Source organism: Cupressus sempervirens, chromosome 6 (genome assembly GCF_028749045.1).
Source record: "Cupressus sempervirens isolate cs-2001-9-10 chromosome 6, ASM2874904v1, whole genome shotgun sequence".
In the NCBI taxonomy this organism is placed as follows: domain Eukaryota; kingdom Viridiplantae; phylum Streptophyta; class Pinopsida; order Cupressales; family Cupressaceae; genus Cupressus; species Cupressus sempervirens.
The window spans coordinates 306,071,880-306,088,893 of NC_143123.1; the positions used below are offsets into that span (position 1 = coordinate 306,071,880).

The following is a 17,014-nucleotide window of genomic DNA, read 5'->3' on the forward strand; positions in this document are numbered from 1 at the left end:
TTTTGTTTCATACCTAAAGTGGTTTAGGATAAGAAAATGATGTGTGTGGATTCTATCATACCTGGTGTCAAGCATTATGTAAGAGATAATCACCCTTAGAAGAAACCTCCATAGTTTCTTTATTGATGAAGTTCATAGTTTGCACCATTCTTCACTAATTCCTTCATCTCCTTGGCATCCTTAGCAAAGTCTTTCACAACATTCAGAGATATTTTCTTATCCCTAAAGAATTTTATGCCCTGATTTGGAGAATCAATGAGCTCTGCTATGAACCCTGCATTGACCTAGAAATCAATACCATCTATCTTCACCTTTCCATCTTCCTATGACTTTACCATAAGGTTTGTTATCTTAGGATCTCAACCATGAAGTTTCTCTATGAAGCTCATGATGTCGCCTTCCCTCAGCTTCTCCCACACCTTCAATCTACTCTTCCACTTCTCTACTTCACCTTCTGACTCTCTACAATGCCTTTTCCCCACCATATTATTGTAGAAATTAGAACAATTTCTATGTGTTCTCCAAGTGCAAAGAGTCAAACACTAGCTTTTCTCACAAAAACTATACTTGCCTTTTTCCTCAGTAATGCAATTGTAATAACAATTACCAATTGCCTAGAAAACATGCCACAAACCCCCCCAATTACATGATAAATTTTTTTTTTGGCCTATGCCAAGCTTTCATAACTTTAAAAGTAAGATTGACAACATTAACTTTCATTATTACACTTTATGTTTCCCGCCCTCCCCTAAATTCTCTCAATCTCATTTAAACTTTTAGCAGCCACCAGAATTCCCTCATCACTTGGCCATTTGTATGATGTGTCCCTTGTAACCACCTCATTAGCCATCAAGTCAACAACTGCATTAGCCTCACAGTAAACATGTGACACATAGACCCTCTTGAAGGTAAGTAATATTTGTTTAGTTTCTTCCATAATATTATTTATACTCCAAGACGAGGGATGTTCACCCCTAAGGCATTTTATGATATTATTTGAATCTCCCTCAAGCCATAGGATTTTTACCCCTACCTTTTTTGCTAGCTTGGTTGTTTGAAGGGCTACATAAGCTTTAGTATAGTGATTAGTTTGGTGTCCCAAAGGGAAAGTGACTACTACTATACCATACCCATGGCAATTTCTAATCACCCCTCCACTACCAGCAGCTCTCAGGTTACCTTTAGCTGCACCATCAAAGTTGGCTTTATGCCAACCCTCTAGGGGTAAAGACTAGTGACATTCCTTTATTCTTTTTTGAGTATGATTACTACTTCCAATTTCACCTATGAATGAGTTAGATCCTTTATTAAACATATAATTTTCAATAAAGGCATTTTGAATTTTACCAGACAAATTTGGCAAGAAGGCTAGCATCCCTAAAGATATGGTTATTGTGTTCCTTCCAAATCCCCCATCCAAAATGAGGTAGAGCCCATTTACTTTTTTCTTGGAGCCTTGATCCCTTCCAAGAGTCATCCCACTGCTTGAAGAATTCAATGGTCGAGACAGGAGCACACCAGCTCATCCCAAAAGCTTGACTAAAAATATACCACACCTCTCTAGTGAAGGAGCAATGTATAAACAAGTGATCCATAGACTCAACTTGGTTTTTGCAAAGGACACATCTATTAGGAATTTTAAAACCCCTTTTACTGAGATTGTCTAAAGTCAAGATCCTATTCTAGAGTAAAAGCCAGAAGAAAATGTTGATTTTAGGGATAAGAATAGGGAACCAAGCCTTTGCCTAGTCCAATCTCGAATCCTACCTCATAATAGCTTGGTACCTTGAAGCCACCAAATAAATGTCATTAGAAGTCTTCTCCCAAACAAGTTGGTCATGATCCTCATTCAAAACTATAAAGTGGAGAATGGTCATTAGAGATTTTAGGTCCTTGGATATTGAAGAAAGGTTCCTCCAACCCTGGCCTTGTATGTAATCACTAACATATCTATCATACCTCTAGATACAAATACAAGCCCATCTTTCATATTCAGGAATGTTGAGAAGAGGCCCCTAGATCAACCTATTGTTCTACAAAAAAGGGTGTCCTTCCCATTACCAACACTCCATTTCACCTTACTATTGGCTCTCTCTCTGGCTCTTAGAATGCCATTCCATATATTTGATCCATTTTGATAGACTTGTTAACAGTTCAAGAACAACCAAATGCCACCTCTCAAATGAACATTATTTTTAATTATTTCAAAAATAATTTATGCACCTAAACAATTGGTTTTCCAAATATATATTTATACAAACAAGACATTCATGGAACCACCTATAACTAGCACTTGCACCAGAATGAGGTGCAAGGGGTATGTTAATAGGTCGTAGTTGTGAAAATAATATTTAGAAAAATGTGATATTGTGGAATGGTGGCTTGTTCCATTTCAATTAATTCCAACACATTAGAAAATATTGTATTTGTAAATGCAATCAGAACAAGCATAAGAGAAGCTAAGTAGGAAATAATTACATAATAACATTTATAATTGTTTTACATAAATAAATCACTTGTACAAATTCTCTTAGAATATTTTTATAACATTTCAAATTATATAAATAAATTGTATGCATATTTGATGCAATGCAAGGTAGGATTATTCCCATAGGAGATGTCCTAGCCCCCAACAATAGCCGCACAGAAAGAATAATAATAACACAGGGATTTAGATCCAAAATAATGTCTATTCTCATAATACAATCATAAGATTTATGTCCAACATGCCTGGTTGTAAGGCCTTTCAAGTTATGGCCAAATACATAAGAAAATACAATGACAATTCTACAAGACCTCAGAAGATCCAACTCCAGCTAGCCCAAACTACAATCTAGTAGAAACCCTAAGAAGAATCTAAACTTGTGCTCACAAGCTGCCAAGCAACCTTCTTCTTTCCCAAGCCCACACTCGGCTACTAGCTCTTCTAAACTTTGCTCCACTTAGCTACTTCATCTTCTGCATGTTGAATGAATGACTCTAGACAAGACAAGGCCCTCTACTTATACTAAACCAAGCCATAGGTCGACCTAGAAAGTTACAGTAAATAAAGACTCACATTAAATAAATCATCAATTCATAAGTTAGCTTGGAAAAAAATAGTAAATACATGAAGTAACTAAATACTTAGGACAAGCCCCAAGTTTGCAATGCATAACTAACGCATATGACAACATAAGATTATGCACCCTTAGGCATAGGTCCATGTGCCAGCCAACTATCCAAATCCAAAAGTGCATAAGTCAACTCCCTTAGATTGAAGCTTGTGAATGCAATCTCCAAAGTTTGTCATTAAATCAAGAACATGCTACCCCTAGCCACCAAAAAGGCTCTAACTCCAACATTATTACTCCAAACCATATCTGCACTTAGGACAAGGTTCTCCAATATGTCTCAAAAACATCCCCAACTGTACAAACTATAGGTCCACAAAATCCAAGTTCGATGCTCCTACATCAAACTCCCTAGGTAGATGGAAAAGTATGTCCCATACTTGAATGCCAAAGAATTTTTTGCAACTAGCTTTATCTTCACCAAAGGCTTCGAATTTATCTCAGATAGAAGAACAAATATGCACATCAACCATCTCTACTTCATCCATTCAAACATCAAAATCAAAAGAATCTCAACAACCCAATCAACATGCTCACTCATAGGAACAAACTGAACATAGTGCTTCACCAACAATTCCTGCAACTGATCACAACCAACAATAATAACATCCTCAAACATGAAGACCTTATACATGTTGTTTATTTGGTTCTTGAGTTTCATGATGTTACTAACGTGGATTTCATGTTTGAGGATGTTTTGATTAAGTAAAAACAGGTTTTGAAAGGACCTGAAACCTTTTACAATGAAACAAGAAAAGTCCAAGAGAAATTGTGCATCAACACCAAAAAGATAAACAAGTCATAACAAAAAGCCCTAAAACAAAAGTAGAAGATAAAGACAGCAATAGGATAGCTATAAGGTCTTTAGCAGGAATCCACAATAAGAACATGTAAATCCTCAACTACATCAACAACAAGTGAATCTACAGCAACAACATCCAACTCTGCATCAATAGCAACACCCATATCATCAACAATAGAATCTCCAACCATATAAGCAACAACATGTAAATCCAAAACCATATTTACATCAACAAAAATATGGAAATCTAGATTAACTATATCATTAGTAACTTGAACATCCTCAATCATCTCAGTAGCAACATATGAATTCAAATCCATATCAACAACCATATGCAAATTCTCATAATCAACAATCTTATCATCCACAATAAGATGCTCTACAATTTCCATGTCAGAAAAAACCAGTTGATCATGAAAAAAAATCTCATTTCCAGTCTCAACAAGGTTAGGAACATATTCGGTAAGCTCAAGTATCTCTGCAACAACCACAAGTTGCTCTCCATGTAAATTCTCATAATCAACAATCTTATCATCCACAATAAGATGCTCTACAATTTCCATGTCAGACAAAACTAGTTGATCATGAAAAAAAATCTCATTTTCAGTCTCAACAAGGTTAGGAACATATTCGGTAAGCTCAGGTACCTCCGCAATAACCACAAGTTGCTCTCCATGTTTCATATTAGGGTGCACAAATTGATCAACAGAACCAACCAAACATACCTCTTTAGCTTCAACAAAGTCATCCTTTACCTCTTCCTTAACATCAAAATATCTTCTCCTTTGAACAATCCTTCTAACATGCCATATAACTTTCTTTCTACTCGATAGACTCCAACTCAATTAATCTTTACAAAACTCAACTATTCTTTCCTTGCTTCAATCAGTTAAATCAAATTCCAATTGAGCAAACTTCTCTATTATCTTCATCTCCACCACATCAACATGATATGTGATCATTGTAGGATCCAATCTTCTCATAGGCATCTTCCAAGATCTTCACAAATCTTCAACAACAAATCTCTAGCAATCACCAACTAGATCAAACCTTCGGTGAACAAGATCAACGTTCCAACTTCACAACCATCAATCCATCTACAAGCCCTCCATAATTCTAAGTCAGAACCACGATCTGATACCTCATAGTGAAGATATCTAGGACTCTAGAAAGAACAATCCACCACACAACTACCACAAGATCGAATTCTACTCTAAATTCGCAAGATCAACCAACTTTGATACCACTCGATGCAGTGCAAGGAAAGAGAATCCCTAAAGGAGATATCTTAGCCCCCAAAAACAACTACGCAATGGAAGAATAATAATAAGGGGATTTGGATCCAAAATAATGTTAATACTCATAATAGAATCATAAGATTTTCATCCAACATGCCTGACTGTAAGGTCTTCTGGGTTATGGCCATATAGATAATCAAATACAATGACAGTTTTGCAAGACCTCGCAAGATCCAGCTCTAGCTAGCCCAAACCACAATTTGGTAGAAACCCCAAGAAGAATCCAAACTTGAGCTCACAAGCCACCAAGCAACCTTCTTGTTTTCCAAGCCCACACTCAATTACTAGCTCTACTCAACTTCGCTCCTCTCGAGCACTCCATCTTCTCCATGTTGATTGAATGACTCTAAACAAGACAAGACCCTCTACTTATACTAAACCAAGCCACAGGTTAGCCTAGCAAGTTACATTAAATAAAAACTCACATTAAATAAACCCTCAAGCCACAAATCAGCTTGGAAACAAACATTAAATACATGAAAGAGCTAAATACTTAGGGCAAGCCCCAAGTTTACAATGCATAAAGAACCCATATGACAACACAAGAGTATGCACCCTTTGGCATAGGTCCACGAGCTAACCAACTATCCAAATCCAAGAGCTCATAAGCCAACCCCCTCATATCGAAGCTCACAAATAAAATCTCCAAAGTTTGCTAGTAAATTAGGAACATGCTACCGACAGCCCCCAAAAAGGCTCTAACTTCAACACGATTACTCCAAACCATATGTGCACTTAGGACAAGGTTCCTCAATATGTCTTAAACACATCCCCAATAGTGCAAACCATAGGTCCACAAAATCTGAGCTCAATGCTCCTGCATCAATATTAATACCAAGTAAATATGCCTCCAAATCTTACTAGAATAAAACTTGGAAGCATAAACAAACAAAAAAATGCACCCTTGCAAATACAATTCTCTTCTAAATTTATTATATCAAAAAACTATAGAATTGTACTATAATACTCTTCAAAAGGAATCTTGCAAATACTCGTGTTGAATGGAAAGAAGTAAAAATTTGAACAAGAATGGAAAGAGATAAAATTGATAAATCATTGGGTGATGCTCAACTCCAAATACTTATTAGGCATCCTAAATGTTAATATTGGGTTTAATGCTCATAAAAATTTGAGTGTATCAAAACAAATGAGACTCAAACTACAAATGTAAAAGCAAAAAAATGTAAGGGTAAAAAATATTACAATTGCATATGTAGAAAATGCTTGAACATTAATAGCATCACAAAAATATTTTTTTCACTTGCAACAGTGGTATGTTAAAGGTGGAAAACTTCTAAGTAAAATGCCTTCAAAATTCAAATTTACTTGCAAAAAAATTATTTTTAAATTTGTAATAGACTACTAAGAGTGATGTTAACAACAATTTCGTTTATTTATCACATCTTGTGATTTCAATGTTTTCATTGACAAATTAGATAACACTCTTGCAAGTTGAATACATTGATTTTTAAAAATCTAAACAATTTTTTTCGGTTTCTATCTTCAACTTCTTTCACATGCAGATATTTTACTACTCAATATTACAAATCAAAGCAACCAAATCTATTACTGATTTTGGATATTTTACTACTGATTGAACCACAAGACCATTGTATTCTGAAGTACACAATTTCATAGAAAGATTGATAGATATCAATGATTGAATAAAAAATTAAGTGTTTATTATAGCACTCATTTCATAGTATTCTTTAATATTCATCAGAATACGTGACCAAATATACTAGAAAAACTTATCTTGCCAAATAGAATTTCTCATCAAATTTTACCTTGAGAAATACCTTTCTTGTATAATTGTATTTCTCATCTTTGACCAACATTTGCTCTTGTTTTAGGAGTTTTCTATGGATGAGGAAAGATGTGAACTCTAAACATATATTTGTTTGGATCGACACTCACTTGGTAAAAAATATAGCTATCTCCTTCCTTTGAATTATTATCACGTACAAAATATCTCCAACCCCCACTTAAGATAGGCTTGTTATTACTATTAATAATGCATTGTACTTTCCATTCTTTTGAATCACCAACCAAAAGAAACACTTCAGTCCTTTGATTTGAATCCGATTTCCCTATGATTTTCATGACCCTATATTCCCAAACCATAACAAAAATTAAGTTTCTTAACCCAACAACTAAGTTTATATACTGAATAAATCATTAGATCTCATAAGAGTTTAATAGATTCTTCTTGAGCTTTAAACAACTCACAAAGACAGATCTCTACATAAGCTTCATATTAAAGCCTTAGAGGTTTACATCAAAAATTGAACAACCAAGAATGGTATAAGATATTAGAATGTTGTAAGGTATAAGATAAAAAAATAAAATGCAATATTTTAGAAAATAAGAAATAGAGATAGTGGTACTATCCAAAAGTAATAGAGATTGACATTTAATTAATAAACTGAAAACCTAAATTAATTGTAACCAAGCCACAAGATATCTAACCAATTCCTCCATCACTATAATAAGTAATTAAGGAGATAGGGGAGTGCCATATTTCAAGCCTCTTTTGTCCTCCCGAATTGGACAAATAAATCCAAGTTAGAATGATTCATTATTACTACTACTCTTTGTAACAAAGCTGCATTTCTAACGTTTGCCTCGTTTTTGTTACTTGGAAGTTAGAGCAGTTTGTTTTTACAGCAGCTGCTTCAACTGCCAAATCATTCTTTAAATGAATTACATGAACCAATTAATCTAAATGCATACAACTATCACTCAGCTTGAATTGACAACTGACATAAAAAGTTCATGGCAAATATAAGCGAGCATGATGTTTTCTGCTGAATTTGGCTATTATGGTATCCTTGGTATAAATAGGAAAAGGGAACTTGTCCACAATTTCCAAACATACAAATAGGCTGGCCTTAAATAATTTGAAAGTCTTTATACACTTACATATAGAGTTATAAAGGAACTGCTGAAATCATCCCATTGTCCTGGTATATTTTCAAAACTTTTAACTGTCTAGAACATTTCTTAAAGACAGCACAAATTTCACTCATCTGAAATATTTTCCCAGTTGGAAGACAAAAATGTACCAAATTGGAGTTTTCAGCACCCAATATTGTTGTTGAATTAGAGCTTGCCAAAATTTGGCGTTAACTGTAAAACACGTGTATCAAATATGACTGAATTCAGATCCTGCTACAAACAAATAAATGCAACAAGACTGTCCATACAGATTAAGTCATATCTTATCAACTAGATCAAAATTATCGACTCTAAGATTAAAAAGGCTTTTTATGGACTTCCAGTATTATTTTTTGATTTATAGGTGACCCATAAATCTATATGGTACACAAGGAGAGCTTATTAATAAGCATGGATATTTAGCACTTTTTCTATAGATACCATTTCAGAGGCAGTCTCATGAGGACTCATATCCAGCAAGATGAACTAAGCCTCACATGCATATTCAAACAGTATATTAACCCAGCTATATCAACAACAATGACTTAAACAGACAGGCGAGCAACATAAACATGGCTGTAAGAAACTACATATTAACTGAATGAATCCCAAACATCCACATTCATCCATAAAAAAACAGGACTTGTTTGAGAAAGGAAAATACATTGCTCAATGGTCTCTCTTATATGAGCCAAGAAACTAGCTCCTTGATTGTAGAAGGGGACCATTAACCCTTTTATGAACCACAAAAAGAGTACCTTGATCATGGAAGAGAAGCAGAATCTTTACAACAGCAGCCAAAAAGAGAGACATGAGAGCATATATCAAAGATTAGTCATGCCAAAAGATGTGAAACAATAGTGATGCAGATAGGGATCACAGGATAACACCAAGGCTTTTCTTAGTTGTCCATTTCATGCTTAGCAGGGTTGGGATGTGGAGAGTAGTTCACTTTAATATTCCTCATCATATGCCTCATTTGTGTGTGGCCATCTGCTCCGTTTTCCTTGAAGACATAAGTTCATAAACAGGCCACTGAACTCATTTCTATTTCCAACCCCTCTCTTGAAGCATTGCTCTCTAAAACAAAAGGAAGTGAAAATATGGTATAGCCAAAACTCATTACCTCCTCAAGCTTGCCAAAGCTTGTTTTTGCTGATTCATGGATGCTAGAAAACAATTCAAAGATAGAAAATTAGGAAATTTTAAGGCCTTTATGTAGGACTGGAATCTAGGAGACAGTAAGTCTGGTCCCTCTTTTGACAAATGTATCATGTTGTTGATGGTTTAACTCAATATCATGGAGAGAAAATAGCTATAGACTTAGGGGAGGGGCCAAGAGTCATAGATTCTACATCTTGTAAAAGTGGGGTTGAGGGTGATTCCAACTCTGATCTGGAAAATTTTGAGTTTCCAGATACAACAGATTCAAAGCCTCTTTGTTCATTTGCCAGCAATACTAAGGAGTCCATTGGTACAGAGGACCCTTTTGGAAGGAAAACAGAAGCTTGAGGTCCAAAACTGTGCAACTATTGACAAGGAGGAGAGACCTGCAGAGTCTGGAGAGTTAAAGGAGACATTTTGGAATGAGAGGGAATTACAAAATCCATTGCACCAACACTTTGTGAAGACAGATGTTACTTCGAAGGATTCACGAGGGTCATCACCCGCAAATACTAGGAGAGGTCATTTTGCAAATGAACAAGATTTAAGAAGCAAAGTTAGTGATCGTAGCATTGGTGGGGTTTCTTCTAACAGTGTTGATCTTGGGTAGCTATACAGTCAAGGGCAAGTTCCAACCAAAGCACAATCTATAACAAGACAAAGTGATGGATGTTGAACACTGTTTGGATTAGTGGGTAGTTGTCATCAGGTAGAGGTTCAAAGAATTCTAGGGTTGATCTGCTGAGGATTCTGGCAAGTCCTGTTGGGATTTGAGGGGTTCTGGTTCGGAGTCCTCTAGGATTTGGGTAAACAGGCCCGCAGAATAGGATAGGGAGCTAGAACATTCTATAGCTACTGAGAAGGATAGATTCTCTAGATCTTATTCTTTTTCCGATAGACCGTCTTTCATGCATCAACAAGAATCTAGTAGATGGCCTCCTCTTGATCCTCAACAAGAATCTATTAGATGGAAGAATGTTAGCATATGGACGATCTTAGTCAATGTTTCCACAAAGAGACATGGAAAATCCCATGTGCCGCAGTAATAGATGGGAAGCAAAAAGAAAGAGAAAGTGGCCTCCAGGTCGGATTTCTCAGGCAGAAGAATATTTTCGATTGGATAATCTCAAAGCAAAACAGACAAGTGCACAGATGAAGGCAGTCCGTTCAGGTGGGGAAGTTGTTCTTGAACCTGCTGGGCAAGAAGATTTGTTGGATAGTCTCTTTATACGCTTCTCTTCAGATTGCTGAATGATCCCTATCTCGGGATGCTCAAATCATTGGCTATCTGTCTCAGCGTATCCGCCATTCACAGTGACTTTATCAGGCCTTCAACATTGTGATGATGGTGCCTTAAAACCAAGTTTCCAGACCAAAATCAGGTAAACGGCAGTTTCAAGCGTGAGACAGGTTTTGTGGTCGCCGTATGCGAGAAACCTCGTAAAGCCTATCGGCTAACAAGATTGATAATCTGAAATTCCTACTCACAAATAATTGGGTTCTAGCCATAAATTTTACAATGGTAACAAAACATAAATAAGTGGTTTTTAAGCTTGTAAGTTTAGGAATTGGTATTATGACCATAATGGTACTGTGTTGTTATCAATGTAAATTCCACATTTTGCATCACATTGATGTAGTTTCTGTTAAGAAAATGATAGCAGAAGTGTGAGATATATGCACAATAATGACAAATAAAAAAAGAGCAAGAGTAAAATAGAACAAACAGAGTCAATCAGAGAATACACGGAACCCACTAAAGAAACTGCGAAACTTCTTATTATTATGTTAAATGTGTAAAATACAAGAGGAATAAAAACGGGATGCAAAAGACTAATTTGAATGAGCATCGCCTTCATTAATTTAAACTTAGTTATAAATGCTTCAATTACTCGTGGACAACTCTCACTTGCACTGTTAACCCAACTGAAAAACAACCCGACGTTTGCTGTTGATAGCTTCATTTGCTTCACAAATGTATAACAGTTTCTCCATACAGATTACAGGCACCTTATCGGATATCAGAACTCTTTTCCTTGTCCCAATGAACTTCTTCGTACTGGTTGCATGCATTTCCATGATGGCTCTTATGTGGAGCATGTAGATTAAGGGTTCTGGAACCAAATTAACTTGATGGTTGACAAACCAACGTTTTACTCCACAGATGTCCCTACATGCGGATTGACTAGTTGGAAGCTCTGAGTGAGCTTTGTTTCGAAGATTAAGAGTCTCTTGCTCATCTAAATACAGCATGGCGAAATAAGTTTCAGGTTGTTTACATTATAAATACCAAAGAGCTTGAATGATAGTTTTTGCAAATTTATATGAGTAGAGCTGGTGGAAAAATTAACCATATTGAGGAGTCAGGACAGTCAAGGGAAGGCACAGGATCCTGTGTATAACCTTTGACAGAATATGTAGCTATCCCAAGAGCTGTTTGAATTACCATTAAAGAGGTCATAATCAAGAAGAGGTTTTGGGTTCTGATATGCATCCCTTATAGTGGACTTCCTTTTCTCATTGTTTAGTGGCAGAAACTTTAGACTTCAAAAATTTTGTTTGGAAAACTAAGGAAGAGCTATCATATTTCATTTTCTTGAGCATCTTTCTAATTTGATGGGTTGGAGATTATTAAGCATTTCTTAGAATGGCACTGCCTGTTGGAGTGCAGGATTATCTGGAAAACATTTAAGCTCTTGCACTTCTTCTGTCTGTCTTCACTGGCATAACTGCACTTTTAAAATTGTGGAATCGCTAAGTCAACTATGTATTCCTTAGGTAGTGTTGCAATAGAACTTCAGCAGCACTTACTTTTTTGAAAGCATTTGGATTTACAGAGATTGGTTTGTACTCCATCTCACAACATGTACTTTACATGAACAATTTTATTCATATTTTGTTGTTGATTCGGTGGTCAGCACTTCCTTGGAGATTCTCTCATGGATTGGATTAAATCTGGCATTTGTATCAAGCATTGATAGTTTGAACTTCTGGTGCAACAGCAAATGATTCCAACAATCAGTATCAGAGCCTTGGGTTCGAGTCTCCCTTCATTAGGTGCTGAGGGAGAGATTGTTGTTGACTCAGTGGTCAGCACCTCCACTGCCATGAATCGGATTAAATATAGCATTTGTATTGAGCATTCATGGTTTGAGCTTTTAATACAACGACAAATTATTCCAACATATTTCTTATCTCTTAAATGCAAAAGGCTCTTAACAGGCATTGACATGCCGGTGCACCTTAGTGAAAAATGTTTCACAGTTTAGACTTTTTACTTCTTCAAATTCATGGTTCGGGAATGATGGGATATCGCCTCAAATCAATCCGACTTGAGCCATAACATTAAGTTTACCTGAGGAATTAATTCATCTACGCTCATCACTGTATCACCTTTTATAAGCTTAAGGTGGTGTCAGAAATGAGGACGTTGTAACACCGTTGTCAATATCTCTGTATTTTAATACTGCTGCAGATGCTATCATGTCGCATGAATCTCTATCCTAGAGAACAAGGAAACATTGTCACTGTGGTTGCCTTAGAAGACCTGTTATAAGACGTCCTTGAAGTTATTATCTCTTTTTACTGATCCAATTACCTCCTAACCAATTTTAATGTCTGTTCTGCAGACTGCAACCAGGAATTCAATCCGCAGGAAGATTTCAACCCATTTTAGAAAGAACAATTCTAATATACTTTCTCCAGAAATGGACATTTCAAAGACAATATTAGTCAAGCCACAGTCCACAGAAATAACCCAAATACAATTGACCCGATGTGACAATACCATCGAGTCTCTCCTTCATGTTGTCTACAGTTTGCTTCCGCACTTCGAGCACCGATAATCCGAACATGAACAGAGACCATCCTTGAAGTGATGGAAGCGATTGGTATCTCTAACAACTATTTCTCGCCCAACAATTTTGGAGATGAACTTTGTAGCAGTGTGGCAATCACCGCACACACCAAGGTTCTTGACAATACGGATGGGGTCCCAAAGGGGATGCTAATAAGCCCAAACGCAATGGCAAGCCTCTCACTGTGATGCCACAGAATAGATTCCTTCAGCTCATCCTCCACATCATGCAAGACAAAGTTTGTGTCTGGTACATATCCTACCCACTTTAATTGCATTCTCAACTTCTCCAACGTTGCATAAATCTTTTCTGTTTGTGGGTGGGATCAATCTCTTGCTACAAATGCATGTATTTTGTTCTTCACCTCAATCCAGCTCTGCCCCGGTTCCTTTACTATTGCATTGTTTTTCATCATTTTTCTTGCATTTTCTGCATCACCCCATCTGCCAACCGATGCATACATATTTGACAGCAAAACATATGTTGCGGCGTCTTCTGGTTCTAACTTAACAAGCTCTTCTGCTGCATATTTTCCAACTTCAATATCGCCCTGGCTTCTGCAAGCACCAAGCAAGGCGCGCCATACCAAAGCACCAGGCTCAAATGGCATCCTCTTAAGAATTCCCATTGCTTCATTGAAGCGACCTGCACGACCATAAAGGTCGACCATGCATGCGTAATGATCAATTGTTGGCAAAGTGCCATGGTCTTTTGTCATGGAATTGAAGTAATTCTCACCATCACCCACCAGACCTGCATGACTGCAAGCTGAAAGAACACCGATATAGGTGATATGATGTGGTTCTACACCAGCTTTTTCCATTTCCTGAAAACAAGCAAGAGCTTCTTGACCATATCCATGTTGAGCATATCCTATAATCATTGCAGTCCATAAAATAACGTTACGATCAGTCATGTGGCCAAAAATTCTACTTGCATCCTCAATGCTTCCACATTTGGAATTCATGGTAATAAGAGCACTTCCCACAGAAACATCTGACTCTGGCCCTGCTTTAATCGTGCTCAAATGGATATGCTTACCCTGTTCCAGTGAAACACAAGTAGCACACGAACTGAGAACACTGACAAACGTGAACAGGTCAGGTTTCATGCCTGCTTGCTGCATTTTTCCTAATAGTTCTGTTAATTATTGTTATTTGGACAGCTGTTATTTCTGACCCAGAAATAGCAGCACTATTTATGGGTAGCTTGGACAGCTGTTCGTCCTTATCTATGAATAGCGGTTGTATTTATGGGTGGTTTGGACAGCTGTTTGTCCACTTGCCAAAAATTAGTAAATGGTTATTATTTACTAATTTTAGAGATTCCCTTTTGGACACCTTGCAACCAATTCTATTATTGGCTGTTGAGTTGTCTTAATCTCAGCCGTTGGTTTGATTTAATCTCGGTCGTTGGTTTACCAACGAGAGTAGTATAAAAAGGGGTCTAGGGGGCATTTGGAGAGCAAGGGGCGAAGCTTTGGTGAAGCTGTTTGCAGTGTTAGCAAACAGTCTTGCAGTGTTAGCAAGGGCACAGGGTGAAGCTTTGGTGAAGCTGTTTGCAGTGTTAGCAAACAGTCTTGCAGTGTTAGCAAGGGCACAAAAAGAAGCTTTTGGAGAAGCAGTTTGCAGTGTTAGCAAACAGTCTTGCAGTGTTAGCAAGGGCACAGGAGAAGCTTTGAAGAAGCAGTTTGCAGTGTTAGCAAACAGTCTTGCAGTGTTAGCAAGGGCACAGGAAAAAGAAGCTTTGGTGAAGTAGTTTGCAATGTTAGCAAACAGTCTTGCAGTGTTAGCAAGGGCACAGTGAGAAGCTTTGGTGAAGCAGTTTGCAGTGTTAGCAAACAGTCTTGCAGTGTTAGCAAGGGCACAGTGAAAAAGCTTTGGGAGAAGCAGTTTGCAGTGTTAGCAAACAGTCTTGCAGTGTTAGCAAGGGCACAGGAAGAAGAAGCTTTTGGGAAGCAGTTTGCAGTGTTAGCAAACAGTCTTGCAGTGTTAGCAAGGGCGCAGTGTTAGCGTGGGGATAGCAGTGAGGAATATCAGCGGGAGAAATTAGGAGGTTGTCGGAGTTCTGTCAGTGAGAGGCAAGGAATTTTTTATCTCTTGATTTGCTGAAGTTTAATATAATTTCTCATCTGTAGAACTGGTTTTCCCTTAGGGGTTTTTCAAGGGACAATTTGTCCAAAAATATTGTGTTGATTGTGTTGCGCATTTCTTTCCGTATTTTAAGTGAAGTTGCAGTTGTGTTATTTTTCGATATTAGCTAGGAATTTGTTTTCAGCAGTTTAATAATCGTTTACAATAGGAGATTAATAATCAGTGACTGCAATAGTTTGATTTTTCACAAGTTCGAGGGTTTCCTTATGAAAATCCACGTCCTGGGAGTACTCTGCAATTATTGCATTCCATGAAACCAAATTCCTTACAGACATTCCATCAAACAACTTCCGTGCATCTTCCATGTTCCCACATTTGGCATACATATCAACCATCGCATTGTCCACAAGGACAATCCGTTCAAACCCTGTTTTAATAATGCAAGCATGAATCTGCTTGCCCACTTCCCCCGCTGAGAAGCAGCCACATACACTAAGGATAGAAGTGTAAGTGAATTGGTTTGGCTTTATCCCTGACAGCTACATCAGTCGAAAGATATTGAATGCTTGCTCGATATCACCAATTTCCACATACCCTGTACAAATTGCAGTCCAAGATATAACGTTACGCTCAGGCATTTTATCAAACACTTGGCGTGAAGACACTATATTCCCGCATTTTACAAACATGATACATAAGGCGTTTCCCACACAGACATCCCGTTGAAGCCTAGTCTTAATAATGTAGCCATGAGCAATCCTTCCCTGTTCAATATCATCGCGGCTTGCAATCGCACTAAGCACACTACCAAGGGTAAATGTATTAGGTTTAGTAGCAGCTTCCAACATTGCACAGAAAAGCACAATTTCTTCCACTTCATATCCATTCTGTGCATAGCCTGAAATCATAGCGGTTCAGGACACCACATTTCATTAGGGTATGTTGTCAAACACACGACGTGCCTGTGAAAAGCTCTGGAATTTGACATATGCATTAACATAATGATTTGCGAAGATGGTGTTTGATTCAGGTAATCCCAATTTAATTATTTGAGCATGGAGAGCTTTGGCTTCTAAGAGGTTCCCCAACTTCGAACATTGTTTCAAAAGAGAAGCATAGCTTGAGTGGCTTGCCTTGATTTCTCCTGACAAAATGTCGTTCATAAGGCATTGCATCAATTGGCAATCCAATCTTTTAGAAGACCTCTGCCAAACAAGATAAGTTATGTTAAACTGAATATTACTTGAGGATGTGAAAGGATTTCAAGTGGAACGGTAAGAAAAGACCTCATCCGGGATAGGTGAATTGGATGAAATAATATTCCTGCTCTTCAATTGAGTTGTAGAGAAGAGAAAGGTGGCTGATGTCAAGGTAGAAATCAGCATTGTTAGAAAGATTGAAACTTATCACGGCAAGCTCCTCAGAATCAATGAAAACCATATATTCGTTCTTCCGGAATCCATAACAATGGTCCGTTTGGTTTGCGGAAGATGATGGGAATTGGCTTTTTCATAATCTGAATTTGGAAATTTTTTTGGTTTTTTTTTTGAATTGGCAAAATGGAATTAGAATACCAAATTTCTAATTTTGTTTTAAAACCAATTTTCAAAATTAGGACGGGAAGCTCAACTCAAAGCCCACTTCACTGACCGGAGGTTGGTGATCAAGCTTCCAAGCAATTTTTCAATGTGTTGAGGGCTCACCATTTTGCGGTGGGAATCAAATGCATTCAGGAGGGTCAACACACCCT

The 17,014-nt window shown here is 37.3% G+C and overlaps 2 pseudogenes across 1 annotated transcript; one reads left to right on the forward strand and one right to left on the reverse strand.

Annotated features, from left to right (window-relative positions):
• Positions 1–9,312: 9,312 nt before the first annotated feature.
• On the forward strand, positions 9,313–10,615 carry LOC149552421 (uncharacterized; annotated as a pseudogene).
• Positions 10,616–11,071: 456 nt separating this feature from the next.
• Positions 11,072–16,730, reverse strand: LOC149552422 (pentatricopeptide repeat-containing protein At2g03880, mitochondrial-like; annotated as a pseudogene). Its single transcript, XR_016352930.1, has 3 exons — positions 16,551–16,730; positions 15,513–16,469; positions 11,072–14,336 (listed from the first exon to the last, which is right to left on the reverse strand). The product of XR_016352930.1 is annotated as a pentatricopeptide repeat-containing protein At2g03880, mitochondrial-like (transcript).
• Positions 16,731–17,014: the final 284 nt, after the last annotated feature.